General features: G+C 45.1%; 1 non-coding gene across 1 annotated transcript; it reads right to left on the minus strand.

Annotated features, from left to right (window-relative positions):
* Positions 1–935: 935 nt before the first annotated feature.
* trnas-uga (transfer RNA serine (anticodon UGA)) lies at positions 936–1,021 on the minus strand. Its single transcript has one exon. It is a non-coding gene; the product is annotated as a tRNA-Ser (tRNA).
* Positions 1,022–10,815: the final 9,794 nt, after the last annotated feature.

Genomic DNA, 10,815 nt, shown 5'->3' on the forward strand with positions numbered 1-10,815 from the left:
TTGCATGAGCAAGAACTCCATGTTTTCCTCAACTTGTCATTTTGATGCCACTGTGAAGATTGCAGTGAGACAAAGGTGCACTTCCATGACACTGACCCAATTATGTTGATCATGGGAAGGTTCACTGTGAGAATGAAGATCAGGCCCATTCTACAGGCAAGTGTCCCCCTGTTCTACACAACTAGTGTCACGGCTATAAGAGGACAGAACAGAGATAGTGCACAAGATAAATAAATGCAAGGCAGACAATTACAATGTCTCCCACCCAGCAGATCAGGTTCGGCCAAGGGCTGGCCATCTTCACCAGCCTTAACTGGAATGGGAACACAAATTTCTTCTGTCTGACCCAATTTGGGAGAGTGAAGGGGTTAGACAGTACCCCTCAAGAAGAGAGGGGTGGCACAGTGGTTAGCACTGTTGCCTCACAGCGCCAGAGACCCGGGTTCAATTCTCGCCTCAGGCAACAGTCTATGTGGAGTTTACACATTCTCTCAGTGTCTGCGTGGGTTTCCTGTGGGTGCTCCGGTTTCCTCCCACAATCCAAAAATGTGCAGGTCAGGTGAATTGGCCATGCTAAATTGCCTGTAGTGTTAGGTGAAGGGGTAAACGTAATGGGTCTGGGTGCTTTGCTCTTTGGAGAGTTGGTGTGGACTTGTTGGGCCGAAGGGCCTGTTTCCACACTGTAGGTAATCTAATCTACAAGACAACGAACAGCCTGGATCAGATCAAAATACTGCAATCTCCTCCCAGTAAACCGCAACAACGACTGATACCTGAACATTGCCCATCGAAGCGAGGGTTGAGAAATTGGGATTTGGATGTTGCTTCCACATCGTTGAACAATAAAAGAAAATCCATTGTAAGGTTTCCAAGACAGGTTGAATCAGAATGTACCATTCACAGCAGGCCAAACAGGATGCTCTTACAATCTAGTAAGCAACATGCGATCAAGGATTGAACCTGTGTGGGGAGACCCCATTGGATTTCAAGTCCAACGCCTTAACCACTCAGCCATCACAGCTACATTTACCAGTCACAAGTTTTACTGTTTTCTCCCTTCTAGCACATTGGGGTGACCTTTCAACTCTCATGTCCTCAGGACATCAAGGCATCTTATAGCTAATAAATTAATTTTGAATTATAATTACTGTGATTGACAAATGTAGGAAGCAGTTTGTGCACAGCACAAAATCTACATGGACAGATCAGCTTTTCTTTCGGCAATGCAGTTTGTGAGGTAGGTACTGGCTTGGAAATAATTTCAGGAAAGTTAAATTGATCACAGGCAATTGGTAATTCTCATATGACAAACTTCACTTAGCCAGGACTAGGGATACAGGCCCTGGATCCCAAATGAGCTTGGGATTGATCAGAAACGATAATGCGTGGCATTGGAAAATGCACAGCAGGTCAGACATCATCCGAGGACCAACAGAGATGATGTTTCAGGCGTGACCCTTCATCAGGGCTGGGGAGGGAGAAGGGGGCTGAGAGATAAATGGGGGAGGGGCAGTGGGACTAGGGGTAATGTGTGTGGGATGGTGATAGGTAGGGGCGCAGGTCGGAGGTGATTGTGATATCTGGGTGGGAAGTATGGAGAAATTGAGGACTGTAGATGCTGGAGATCAGAGTCAAAAAGCGTGGTGCTGGAAAAGCACAGCAGGAGAGTCGATGTTTTGAGCATAAGCCCTTCATTGGGGAAGTATGGAGCAGATAGGTGGGAAGGAAGATGGACAGGTAGGTCAGGTCAAGAGGCAGTGCCGAGTCGGAGGGTTGGATCTAGGGAGTAGGGAGATTTGGAAATTGGTGAATTCAAATCTTGTGTCAGACGTTGGAGAACTCCTTTACCAACACTGCCACCTACAGCCAGTCTGAGGAACTGCAATAGCAGTCTCATCAACTGGAAAATGTCTCATCGGCAGATTATTCTGACAACCTTTCTGATCCTTGATGCAACTCGCAGCAAAAGACTTTGATCTCACTTTCAGTTAACTTAGATTCAATTAATTTGGCTGTTGCATTACTTTGTAAAACATGGTGCAACTTAAATTGCTTTCTCACTATCAAAAAAATCCAACGAAGCAGTATCAACAACAGCTTGTCACAAATGTTTAAGGGCACATACTTCAAAGAGAAAGGAATATCAAAACAGTGCTATCATCTTGTTAAATAATACAATCAGCAATGCCCATTTTATCACTTGGCATTGTTCATTATTAACTAACATTCTGGGTCAGAAAAGGATCATTCTGTTCTGAGGAAGTAGTGTTAGGTAAGGGGTAAATGTAGGGGTATGGGTGGGTTGCGCTTCGGCGGGTCGGTGTGGACTTGTTGGGCCGAAGGGCCTGTTTCCACACTGTAAGTAATCTAATCTAATCTAAAAAAGACTCACTGGACCCGAAACATTGACTGATTTCTCTGCACAGATGCTGCCAGACCTGCTGAGCTTCCCAGCAACTTATGTTTTTGATTCCGGTAATGTTCGCTGCTCTCGAATGATACAAGCTGTATGAGAGCTCTAGCCTGGGCCAGAGGTTGAAGACTCTGCTCTTGGCTTCTCCTGATGGAAGTGGCTATCCTTGGTTTGATCTGGGTTAGTGATAGAATGATCTGCCCTTCTACAGTACGGGTTTGAGAAACTGATTTCTGCATTGCGACCCAAGACTTCAAAATGGCACCAATGAACCAAAGGAGATACATCAAGGCTTCCTCCAATCTTTTATATCAGATCTGAATATTTTTGTCATTATAAGGGAGAATATTAAAGATTAAAATTTATTTTCTACTAACAGTATTTTTAAATGTGTTTAGTGTACAGTAGTTTCTACAGGAAGCCATTGTGGCATCAATGACCTCCATCTGTGCCATCACAACTCTGTGACCTTGAGTCATAGCAACTTCCAGGTGGGATGGAAGACTGGAGATCCTGGTTTGGGAATTAGTCGGATAAGAACATGGAATTCAGCTCCCATTCCAGCCTTTCAATATTGGCTAATATGGAAAGAACAAAAGGGAGAACATGGTAACTTGAAGATGAAGACAATTACATAAATTCCACATCACGTTTTCAAGAAAGCTGTATGTCAGTTCCCCGAATTGTATTCACCCAATGCAGTTTTTAAACTCTCAGCCAAAGGAAAAGGTTCTCCCTGTCTATTTTATTTCTACTCCTCACAATTTTGCATACCTCAATCATGTCACCCCCTTGGCCTTCTACATTCCAAGGAAAACAATCCCAATCTCTTCTCGTAGCTACAATTCTCCAGCCCTGGCAATATTCTCTACACTCTCTCCAGAGTAATTGTATCCTTCCTGTAATGTGGGGACCGGAACTGCACACAGTACTTGGTAGTGACCTCATCAGAATCTAAGACAGTTTCATCATTATATCCCTACTTTTGTATTCTATACAATTATCAATGAAGGACAGCATCTCATATACATGGTCTAAAACTTAATCTACCTGTACTGCTACATTTAGGGATCTGTGCACTTGCATGCCAAGATCCCTCACTTCATCTACCTCTTTCAGTATATTCCTGATTATTGTATATTCTATTTTACTGTTTGACCTCCCTAAATGCACATTTATCGGAGTTTAGCTCCAGCTACCACTTTCCTGCCCATCTCACCAGCCCATCTATTTCATTTTGGAGCTATCCTGTACTTGGGCGATTCTTGTATTGTCTGCAAATTTCCCAAATTATGTTCCCCATGTTCAAGTTCAAATGGTTACTGTGTAATACAGACAGCAGAGGTCCCAACACTGAACCCTGTGGAACACCATTTGAAACAGTTTTCCACTTGCAAGGGTAGTCATTGACCGTTACCCTTTGTTTCCCATTACTAAGCCAATTTTGGATCTGATTTAACATATTATCCGGTATCCCATGGATTTTTACTGTTTTGATCCAGTCAGCCATATAGGTTCTTATCAAATGCCTTTCTAATACCCATGTAGACACTATCCTCTACACTACCCTCATCGACTCTCAAAGAAGTTAATCAAATTTGATTAAGGCATGACCTTCTCTTAAAGTCAAGAGTGTGGTGCTGGAAAAGCACAGCAGGTAAGGCAGCATCCAAGGAGCAGGAGAATTCAAGCAAAAGCCCTTCATCAGGAATGAGGCTGAGAGCTGACAGGGTGGTGAGATAAATGGGACTGGGTGGTGGGGCTGGAGGAAAGGTAGCTGAGAGTGCGATAGGTGGATGGAGGTGGGGGTAATGGTGATAGGTCGGAGAGGAGGGTGGAGCGGATAGTTGGGAAGGAAGATTGACAGGTAGAACAGGTCTTGAGGGCAGTGTCAATTTGGAAGGTTGGAACTGGGTAAGGTTGGGGGAGGGGAATTGAGGAAACTGGTGAAATCCAGTGGGGTTAGAGGGTCCCAAGGCAGAAGATGAGGCGTTCTTCCTCCAGGCATCAGGTGGTTAGGGAATGGCGACGGAGACGGCCCAGCACCTGCACGCCCTTGGAGTTGAAGTGTTCGGCTATGGGGCGGTGGGGTTGGTTGGTGCGGGTATCCCAGCGACGTCCTCTGAAGCATTCTGCGAGTAGGTCTTAACAAAGCCATGCTGACTATCTCCAACTAGTCCATGTCTTTCCATGTCTCTCAGGATTGACTTGAACAATTAGCTCACCACTGAAGAAAGAATAATTGGCTTATGATTGTTTATTTGGCATTTCCTTTACTCCCTTTTTAAACAGTGGGACTACACTTACATTCCTCCAGTCCTCCGGCACCTCACCTGCATCTAGTGAAGATTGGAAAACAATCCTCAGTGCTTCTGCTATTTCCTTCCTGACCCCCTTCAAAATCCTAGGAAAGAATCCATCTGGTCCTGACGACTTATCCATTTTTGAAGTATTCCAACTCCTCAAACACGTCCCCTCTCATTATGATTATTTTTGTCCAAAATTTTACACTTCTCCTCTTGGCTTACTACATTCATATCATCCCTTTCCTTTGTCAATATTGAGACAAAAATTCATTTAAAATTCATCACATCTCCTCTGCATCTTCACACAAATTCCCTACTGCATCTCTCTTTTTCCTTAACTGTACTCTTTACATACTGGTAAAACATGTTTGGGGTTTCCTTTATCTTGCTTATTAATGTGTTTTCATGAACTCTGTCTGCTTTCCTTATTTTTATTTACAAGATCCATCTTTGTCAGATATTCATCTTCTGCAGTGACACCAGCACTATTCCCCACCTTCTCCTCCACCACATTGATGACTGGATCGGCATCACCTTGTGCTCCCACAAGGACGTTGAACAGTTCATCAACTTCACTTCCATCTTGACCTTAAATTCGCCTGGACCATGTCAGACACCTCCCTCCCCTTCCTGACCTCTCCGAATCCATCTCTGACGGCAGATTCAACACGGACATCTACTTCAAACACAATGACTCCCACAGCTACCTCAAGCACACCTCTTCCCACCCTGCCTCCTGCAAAAAATACTATCCCTTATTCCCAATTCCTCCACCTCCGCCGCATCTGTTCCAGGAGGAGCAATTCCACTCCAGGAATCCCAGATGGCCTATTTCAAGGACTGCAAGTTCCTCTCCCACATGATCAATGATACCCTCAAGTGGATCTCCTCCACTTCCTGCACCTCTGCCCTTGAACCCTACCCCTCTCATTGCAACAGAAGGACAGAACCACTGTGGTCCTCACCTTCCACCTCACCAACCTCCGGATACAATGCACCATCCTCTGCCTTTTCTACCATCCATAATCAGACCCCAACACGAGAGATATATTTCCCCTCTAACCCTGTTCAGCATTCCACAGAGACTAGTCCCTTTGTGACTCGCTCATTAGGTCCATGCTCCACATCAGTCCACTCTCCACTCCTAGTACCTTCCCCTTCTGCCGCAAGAGGTGGAAAACCTGTTCTCACACCTCCCCCCTCACCCCCATCTAAGGCACCAAATGTCCCTCCACATCTGGCAGAGATTTTCCTGCACCTCAAAACACCTCATCTACTGTGTCCGTTCCTCTTGATATGGCCTCCTCTACATTGGGGAGACAGGATGCCTAGTCGCGGAGCATTTCAGGGAAGACCTCTGGGACACCCACACCAACAACCACACCGCCCTGTGGCCAACCACTTCAGCTTGCCCTCCCACTCAGTCAAGGACATGCAAGTCGTGGGCCTCCTCCATCAAATCCTAGCCACCCAACGCCTGGAGGAAGAACGTCTTATCTTCCACATTGGGACCCTCCAACCACACCGCATAGATGTCGACTTCATCAGTCTCCTCATCTCCCCTCCACTCACCTCATCCCAGATCCAACCCTCCAATTCGGCACTGCCCTCTTGAACTGTCCTTCCTGTCCATCTTCCTCCCCAACTATCCGCTCCGACCTCCACTCTGACCTATCACCATCACCCCTCAACTGCAAATACTTACCACCTTCACAGCCACCTATTTATCTCTCAGCCCCCCCTTCTACCCCTCCACCCAAAATGGCGATTCTTCTGCTCCTCGGATGCTACCTGACCTGCTGTGCTTTTCCAGCGCCTCATGTTTCGACATTGATTCCTGTTCTGCCTGTGCTACTCAAGGTTATCAGCAGTGTTGAGTTTTTTTGTGACAACATTTTAAATTAATCATCCCCTGTATTTTTCTATACATCCATGGGGGTCTAGATTTGGCAGTACTGTTCTTATTTTTGGAGCAGACATGGCTGCTTTGTCCCTTAAGCATTTCAGTTTTTGTCACCTCTCATTGGTTCACCACTGATTTATCCTTTCGCTTCCTATCCAGTCCATTTCAGCCAAATCACTTCTCAGTTTTGTAAAATTTGCCTTCTCCCAGTTAAAACTTTTACTCCTGATTTATCTCTGTCCTTGTCTATGATAACAAATTGTGGTCACTGTACCTGATGAGGTCACCCACTGTCACCTCACCCACTTGGCCACTTTCATTTCCCAAAAATAAATCTAGAATTGCTTCGCCTCTTGTTAAGCTTGTCATGTATTGTTCAATAAGAAATCCTGGACACAATACATGAGTTTTTTTTTCTCTTCAATGCCCCCTTATTATTGTTTGAAATTGGGATAGCTGATATAGGGATAGTTAAAGTCACCTACAATTAAAGGCAGAAATCTGTCTGTATACATACCCTTCTATTTCCCTCTCACTTTGAAGGTCTGTAGTATACTCCTAGCAGTGTAACTGCCCCATTTTCATTCCTAACCTCAACCCATAAGGCTTCATTTGTTAATGTGCTTAGTATGTCATCCCTTCTGACAAGCGTAATTTATTCTTTAACCAATACTACTACACCCCTTTGTTTATTGTCATCCACTCTATCCTGCTAAAAACTCCATATCAAAGGATATTGAACTGCCAATTGTGTCCAACCTCCAGTCTGGTTTCCATTACAGCAGCTACATAAGAGACAGTGAATTTCATCCTGGGTTTTAAGAGTTCACCTCGGGCCAGGTTTGTGAACGCAGCTAGGAACCTAAGCCTCCAGACAAGCCATTGATCGAGGGGTTCCCAATGGGCAGAAGGATATGAGGCTTGCTGCTTTTTCTCCTTTATCATTATTATTTAATAAACACCCACATTTAAGGAAATCGTGGTTGTCGACACTTCCCTTAATTATATTTAGCAGAATCTAATAGAACTGCTCAGATACATTTGTGATCCAAGACAATTGCTAATTGATGTTCAACCTCCCATTTCCTGATCTGAATCTGACCCCATCTAAGCTTACACTTTGGATGCCATCCTCACCATACTCGTTGAGAACTTCACCAGTGGAACCAGCATAAAACCCCTGTGAGGATATTTGTCCCAGTGCTGCCCACATCAGGTATGTACAGGTCCCACCTTCACCAGAAACAGTCCCAATGCCTTAACAACCTAAACCCTTCCCTGCCATACCATTTCTACAGCCACACATTCATCTCATCTCTCCTCTTATTCCTGCTCTCGCTAGCATGTGGCACTGGGAGTAATCCTGAGCTTCCTACATTTGAGTTCCTGTATTCTAATTCATCTCCTAACTCCCCAGATTCGGTTTTCAAATCCTCAAACCTTCGTTTACCTACGATGTTGGATGTTTTGTGGAGCACAACCACTGGCTGTTCACCCTCCGGCAGCAGAATGTCCTGCAGCTGCTCCATGCCATCCCTGAGCCTGGCGCTAGGGAAGCAACGTACCATCTTGGATTCATGTCATACAGAAGTGCCTGTCCGTACCTCTTACTGTTGAATCCCCTCTCACTACAGCCCTGCCACTCATTTTCCTTCCCTTCTCTCCAGCAGAGCCACCCATGGAGCCATGAACATGGCTGATGCTGCTATCCCCTGAGAGGCCATTTCCCCCCCCCCCCCCCGAGAGTTTTCAAAGTGGTGTATCTGTTTGAGAAGGAGAATGACCACAGGTAACTCTTGCACTTCCTTCTGGAGTCTTTCACTTTGTCTGATCGTCACCCATTCCCTTTCTGTCTATCATCTATACAGTGAGTCCACCCACAGCTCTAGCCCCAGAAAGCAGTTAGTCAGCAGAGAACACACTTCCTGAACAGGTAGCCATCAGGGACACTGAAAGCTTCAGCCAGAGAGTGGTGGGCCTATGGAATTCATTTCCATGGAGCGCAGTGGAGGCCGGGACATTAAATGTCTTCAAGACAGACATCGGTAAATTCTTAATCTTGCAAGGAATTAAGGGATAAGGGGAGACTGCAGGTAAGTGCCCATCAGCCATGATTGAATGGCAGAGTGGACTTGATGGGTCGAATGGCCTTACTTCCATTTCTTATGGTCTGAAGCTTCCCTTATTGCCCTCATTGTGCAAAAGGTGTACACAAGTCTGAAGTCTGCTGTCATGACTCTTCTCTGGATTAAACTAGTTATTCTCTTTAAGAGAATTTAAGCGAGCTAAGGACCTTCCTGCATTTCAAACACGTGCACCATAATTGCAAGTCCCTACCTTTATTAAAGCTAATGCTCGTAGTTCTCCGATAATGCCGTAGTTGCTTTCCAGTGAAACCTCGCTTAATAGAAATAATGGGGCCTGTGAGAAAAGTGGTGTTGGGGCAGACCTGCAAAAAACAACACTCACGATCACTCGAAAATCACCCAAAAGCCTAATACAAAGTATAGCACAGCCTGAATGAAGGTTTCAATCATTTATATTGGCAAAACAAAAGTAAATTTAACACATTGCATTGAAAAAATATTGTTAATGCGGGGAGAGAGGATCATCACCACCACCTTCACATGCAGCTGTGGCTGCAGAAGTGGATGGCTGTGGTTGATTGTCTTCTGACTGTTTCTTGGGAGTTGGTTGAGATTCTGTGATATGCATATACAAGAACAAATTAGAAAGGCAAATGGGAAATATAAAGAGTAATGCAGGCCTGCAGGATTTACTTAAGCTATTACAGGAATTATACAAGAATATTCCTGTTTCAGAGGGAGAGCAATGAATATTTATTAGTTTAATGTTTGAGATGAAGCTGCTCAATGTACAGTACAGTACCACTCACTTGCTCTGGCTGCAGGTGACATTGGTGCATGCGCAGAACGTGGCATTATGGCTCAGTGGTTAGCACTGTTGCCTCACAGCACCAGGGACCCAGGTTCGATTCCTGCCTTGGGTGACTGTCTGCCTGGAGTCTGCACATTCTCCCAGTGTCTGGGTGAGTTTTCCCTGGGTGCTCCAGTTTTCTCCCACAATATAAAGATGTGCAGGTTAGGTGATTTGGCCATGCTAAATTGCCCATAGTGTTCAGGGATGTGTAGGTTATGTGTATCAGTCTGGGGTAAATGTAGGGGAATGGGTCTGGATGGCTCTTCGGAGGGTCGGTGTGGACTTGTTGGGCTAAAGGGCCTGCTTCCACACTGTAGGGATTCTATATAATTCTAAAAAAAACAGCGTGTGAAATGATCCTCACTTGAATTGTACTATTTGTTTTTGTTTTGATTTGAATGGGCGCCTCGGTGGCACAGTGGTTAGCACTGCTGCCTCACAGCGCCCGAGACCCGGGTTCAATTCCCGACTCAGGCGACTGACTGTGTGGAGTTTGCACATTCTCCACGTGTCTGCGTGGGTTTCCTCCGGGTGCTCCGGTTTCCTCCCACAGTCCAAAGATGTGCGGGTCAGGTGAATTGGCCATGCTAAATTGCCCGTAGTGTTAGGTAAGAGGCAAATGTAGGGGTCTGGGTGGGTTGCGCTTTGGCAGGTCGGTGTGGACTTGTTGGGCCGAAGGGCCTGTTTCCACACTGTAAGTAATCTAATCTAATCTATTGAGAAGAGGTAAGCATTCTCGAACCTAATTCTTCAGCAATGTTCTAGCTGCAAAAAAATGTTTTATATGAAAACTGCCTGTATATTATGCTTCAAAAAAAATATTCTGCAGGTATCACTTACTTTGCTGTTTCCATTGAGACCATGTTACTTTCTGAACGGCCTAGGCTGGAACTGAGCACTCCTCTTGGTCTTTCAGCTTCACCTACTCCCCGTTTTCACCCAATTCAGAAGCACTTTTGTTTAGCCAATCAGCACTGAGTTCCCTCTTTTTCATAGGCCCCCAAAAACAATGCTTCTGAATAGGATCAAATATTTTTAATTAAAATACTTTTTTAAAAAATCAATCTGCTCAGAGAAGTTATTGTATACCGCTGGAGCAGGTGGGACTTGAACATGGGCCTCCCAGTCCATGGGGTAAGAACACTATTAGTGAGTCACGAGGGGGCCTCTGAACAGGATCAAACAGTTTGTTCAGTTAACCAGCTTCACCCAACAGTAACCCAGCTGACTCCTGTTTCAGACATGTAATTAAA

Source organism: Hemiscyllium ocellatum, chromosome 8, assembly GCF_020745735.1.
Source record: "Hemiscyllium ocellatum isolate sHemOce1 chromosome 8, sHemOce1.pat.X.cur, whole genome shotgun sequence".
Lineage (NCBI taxonomy): Eukaryota > Metazoa > Chordata > Chondrichthyes > Orectolobiformes > Hemiscylliidae > Hemiscyllium > Hemiscyllium ocellatum.